Genomic DNA, 5,216 nt, shown 5'->3' with positions numbered 1-5,216 from the left:
CGTGTCCCATGTCCCATGTCCCGTGTCCCATGTCCCGTGTCCCATGTCCCGTGTCACATGTCCCATATCCCATGTCCAGTGTCCCGTGTCCTGTGTCTCATATCCCGTGTCCCATGCCCCATGCCCCGTGTCCCATGTCCCGTGTCCCGTGTCCCATATCCCGTGCCCCATGTCCCATGCCCCATGTCCCATGTCCTGTGTCCCGTGTCCCATGTCCCATGTCCAGTGTCCCATGTCCCGTGTCCTGTGTCTCATATCCCGTGTCCCATGCCCCATGCCCCGTGTCCCATGTCCCGTGTCCCGTGTCCCGTGTCCCGTGTCCCATGTCCCGTGTCCCATGTCCCATGTCCCATGTCCCATGTCCAGTGTCCCATGTCCCGTGTCCTGTGTCTCATATCCCGTGTCCCATGCCCCATGCCCCGTGTCCCATGTCCCGTGTCCCGTGTCCCATGTCCCATGTCCCGTGTCACATGTCCTATATACCGTGCCCCATGTCCCATGCTCCATGTCCCGTGTCCCATGTCCCGTGTCCCGTGTCCCATGTCCCATGTCCAGTGTCCCATGTCCCATGTCCTGTGTCTCATATCCCGTGTCCCATGCCCCATGTCCCATGTCCCGTGTCCCGTGTCCCATGTCCCGTGTCCCATGTCCTGTGTCCCATGTCCCGTGTCCTGTGTCTCATATCCCGTGTCTCATATCCCGTGTCCCATGTCCCGTGTCCCATGTCCCGTGTCCCATGTCCCGTGTCCCATGTCCCGTGTCCTGTGTCTCATATCCCGTGTCTCATATCCCGTGTCCCATGTCCCGTGTCCTGTGTCCCATGTCCCGTGTCCCGTGTCCCATGTCCTGTGTCCCATGTCCCGTGTCCTGTGTCTCATATCCCGTGTCTCATATCCCGTGTCCCATGTCCCATGTCCCGTGTCCCATGTCCCGTGTCCCATGTCCCGTGTCCCGGGAAGGAGGATTCGGCAGGTGCGGGAGGTGCGACTTGGGGGCCCTGCTTGGAAGAGAGGGGGGGGTGGGCTCAGCCTGGCCCTGCTCAGGGTTGGGGAACGGGTCATGGGGAGTGGGGGGAGGGAGCCAGGGCTGGGCCCGCGGGGGCGGGTGTGTGTGTGGGGGGCCTGAGAAAGATGCTTCGTGACCGAAATGAGTCTTGTTCTTCTTTTGATAACACGCGTTTTTATGGACGTCAGGGAGGCAGGGAGAGGCAGGGAGAGGCGGAGAGAGAATCCCGGACCAGCTGCCGCCTGCACGCCCCCCACTGGCGACCGAGCCCCCAACCGGGCCTGTGCCCTGAGCGGGAATCGAACCCGGGCCTCCCGGTTCCCGGGTGGACGCTAACCCCTGCCCCACACGGCCGGGCCGGCGTCTCAGTCCTCGGAGCGAAGGCAGAGCCTCCGGGGAGACGGTTCAGGTTTGGAGCCCGGGGGGGGGGCTGGCCACCAGCTCAGCCCCCGAACCCCCCACCCCCACCCCCAAACCCCCCACCCCCCGCCTGCCCGCTCTGCCCCAGGCCGTGTCCCTGCAGAGAGCGAGAGCCTGGCAAACACGGCCGGCCGGACTGGACAGCGTGTGCAGTGGTCCTTTCGGGCAGGGTGCAAAGGTCACGGCCTCTCACCTCCCCACCCCGCCCACCGGCTGGCCCCGGGCCTGGACTTGGGGTCTAGGCGGTGGGGTGGCCCGTCAGGTCTGAGCCGTCCGTCCGTCTGTCACACCCTCGTCTCGTTCAGGTGATGGGAGAGGGTTGACCCCTGACCTGCCCCGCCGAGGCCCCCACCCACCCCCCCGTGTGGGTTTCCGCTTAGGATCCTGCCCCTGACCCCGGGGGAGGGGGCAGGGGGCCCCAGGCAGGGGTCCCATCTCCTGTGGCCTCTGACACCCCCTCCTCGCAGGTGCACTGCCCCCCCCCCCCCGACTGCCCCACTCTGTCCTCCGGCCTGGAGCCCGCCCCACACTCACATCTTCAGTTCTGAGTCTCTGTCCCCTATTTCACCTCCTCTCTTTGGGGTGAACTGTGAGCATTTCTGATTTCTATTATAAAATGCTGGAGGTGTGCCTGGCCAGTGTGAACCAGGAGGTCCGGGTTCGATTCCCGGTCAAGGGCACGGGCCCGGGTTGCGAGCTCGGTCCCCAGTAGGGGGCCTGCAGGAGGCAGCAGGCCCACGATCTTCTCTCATGGTTGATGTTTCTCTCTCTCTCCCTCTCCCTTCCTCTCTGAAATCAATTAAAAAACAAAACAAAAAAAACAACCCCAAACATATATGCAAATTGACCGTCACGCCATCACAAAAAGCTGGCGGTGCCCACAGCTGAAGGGCGGGGGGTTTTCTGTAACACGAGATGGCAGCGTCCTTGCCAAAACCGGTGCGGCTCAGTGGATAGAGCGTCGGCCTGTGGACTCAAGGGTCCCAGGTTCGATTCCAGCCAAGGGCATGGACCTTGGCTGCGGGCACATCCCCAGTGGGGGGTGTACAAGAGGCAGCTGATGGATGTTTCTCTCTCATCGATGTTTCTAACTCTCTCTCCCTCTCCCTTCCTCTCTGTAAAGAAAATCAATAAAGTAGATTAAAAAAACAACAATCATCACCCAGAGGGGCCCGCCCCTCCCAGAGGCTCCGTCAGCAGGTGGCTCCCCCCCCCTCCCCCCCGCCCCCGCCAATGCCCTCACCTGGCCCAGGGCCTCCACGAACCTCCCTCGTGTTGGGATCCGTGGGCCCATTTCACAGATGGGGAAGTCGAGGCTCAGGAGGTCGGCAGCGGGTGAGCGGCCGAGCCGAGACCCCCCTTCCCAGTGCTCCCTCCGAGCGTGTCCTCCCTCCGCAGCTCTTTCCCCCATCTCCGACGGAGGTCGCCATTCGGGTAACATTCCTACGGGGTGATCGGAGGGTCCTGTATTCAGGAGGGTCCTGTATTCAGGCGCCCGCGTCTGCCCGCCAGGCTCGGCGGAGTACACTCCCTTTCAGCCCGGCTGGCGTGGCTCCGCGGCTGAGCATCGACCTAAGAACCAGGAGGGCAGGGTTCGATTCCCGGTCAAGGGCACAGGCCCGGGTGGCGGGCTCCATCCCCAGAGGGGGCGTGCAGGAGGCAGCCGGTCCATGATTCTCTCTCCTCATGGATGTTTCTCTCTCTCTCCCTCCCCCTTCCTCTCTGACATCAGTAAGAATATTAACAGCCCTAACCGGTGTGGCTCAGTGGACAGAGCGTCGGCCTGCGGACGGAAGGGTCCCGGGGTTCGGTTCCGGTCAAGGGCATGGACCTGGGTTGCGGGCACATCCCAGTGGGGGGCGTGCAGGAGGCGGCTGATGGATGTTTCTCTCTCATCGGTGTTTCTAGCTCTCTGACCCTCTCTCTTCCCCTCTGTAAAAAGTCAATTAAAAAAAATATATTTAAAAAAAAGAATATTAACAAATAGATAAGTCCAGTGGGATCGGGCCTACACAGGCAGTCGGACATCCCTCTCACAATCCAGGACTGCTGGCTCCCAACCACTCTCCTGCCTGCCTTCCTGATTGCCCCTAACCGCTTCTGCCTGCCAGCCTGATCTCCCCCTCACCACTCCCCTGCCTGCCTGATGGATGTCTAACTGCTCCCCTGCCGGCCTGATCACCCCTAACCACTCCCCTGCCAGCCTGATGGATGTCTAACTGCTCCCCTGCCAGCCTGTTTGCCCCTACCTGCCCTCCCTGCCAGCCTGATCTCCCCCTCACCACTCCCCTGCCAGCCTGATTGATGTCTAACTGCTCCCCTGCCAGCCTGTTTGCCCCTAACTGCCCTCCCTGCCAGCCTGATCTCCCCCTCACCACTCCCCTGCCAGCCTGATTGATGTCTAACTGCTCCCCTGCCAGCCTGTTTGCCCCTAACTGCCCTCCCTGCCAGCCTGATCTCCCCCTCACCACTCCCCTGCCAGCCTGATTGATGTCTAACTGCTCCCCTGCCGGCCTGATCACCCCTAACCACTCCCATGCCAGCCTGGTCCATGCCTAACCACTCCCATGCCAGCCTGAACCACTCCCCTGCCAGCCTGATTGATGTCTAACTGCTCCCCTGCCAGGCTGATTGCCCCCAACTTCCCTCCTCTGCTGGCCTGGTCACCCCCAACTGCCCTCCCCTGCAGGGTTGATTGCTCACAACTGCCCTCCCCTGCAGGCCTGGTGCCTCCCAACTGCCCTCCCCTGCTGGCCATCTTGTGTCCACATGGGGGCAGGATCTTTGACCACACGGGGGCAGCCGTTTTGTGTGTTGGAGTGATGGTCCATCTGCGTATTACTCTTTTATTAAATAAGGATTAGATGCCCGGTGCATGCATTCGTGCATGGGTGGGGTCCGGCCAGCCAGCCTGGCCAGGGGGAGGGGACATGGGCGGTGGGCCGGCCTGCCTGCTGGTCGAACTCCTGGTCGAGGGGACCATGTGCATATGAGCCTTTTATTCTATAGGACAGACACCGAGTGGCCAGGTTATTATGCGTCCAGAGATCATCATCATCTGGCCGCTCAGCGTAGTATATATGACATCTTTTTATTTCTTGATGTCCGAGAGGAAGGGCGAGGGAGGGAGAGAAACATCTATGATGAGAGAGCATCCTGGATCGGCTGCCTCCTGTGCGCCCCCACAAGGGGGATTGGGGGGTGGGCTGTGCCTGCACCCCAGGACTCTGTGCCCGGCCCTTCCTTCCTGAGGGGCTGGCTCCCCCTCTCCCCTGCCCACCGGGAGGCATCCAGTCTGCTCTGTCCCCGCGAACGCCTCTGGGATGGGTTTGATGCCTCCGGCGTACGGTGTGGCTGCACCCCGGAATCCAGGCCCGCCCCCCGCCCCCATCCCCGGTTCTCCGGAGCCTAAGCGGTTAACGTCTGCGTCTCGGCTGCAAACACACTGATCAGTATGCGCGGCCCGCGGTGTCTCCTCGGGCGGGCGGAGGTAAACAGCCGGCTGGCAGCCTCGGAGCAGAATGCCAACGAGGCCGGTGCCCGCCCAGAGGTGCCCCCGGCCGGCCGGCTCCTGCGCAGATCACGGGGGACGGGCCCCCCAGAAGGAGCCGGCTCTGAGAAGGTAGGGCCGTGGCCTGGGCTGTGGGCTGTGGGCTGGGCTGGCCGGGGAAGGGATTGCCCACAGGGGGTGTTCTTGGGGGTGCACCTGCTCCCCTAGCTCCCTGCCCCCCCAATGCCGCTCCCCCCGGACCACCTGTCTGTTCCTCCCCCCCCTGTTCATTCGAACCCTC

The sequence above is a fragment of the Pipistrellus hanaki genome (assembly GCF_964339955.1).
Source record: "Pipistrellus hanaki genome assembly, chromosome: 21".
In the NCBI taxonomy this organism is placed as follows: Eukaryota; Metazoa; Chordata; class Mammalia; order Chiroptera; family Vespertilionidae; genus Pipistrellus; species Pipistrellus hanaki.
Note: the sequence above shows the minus strand (reverse complement) of the source record.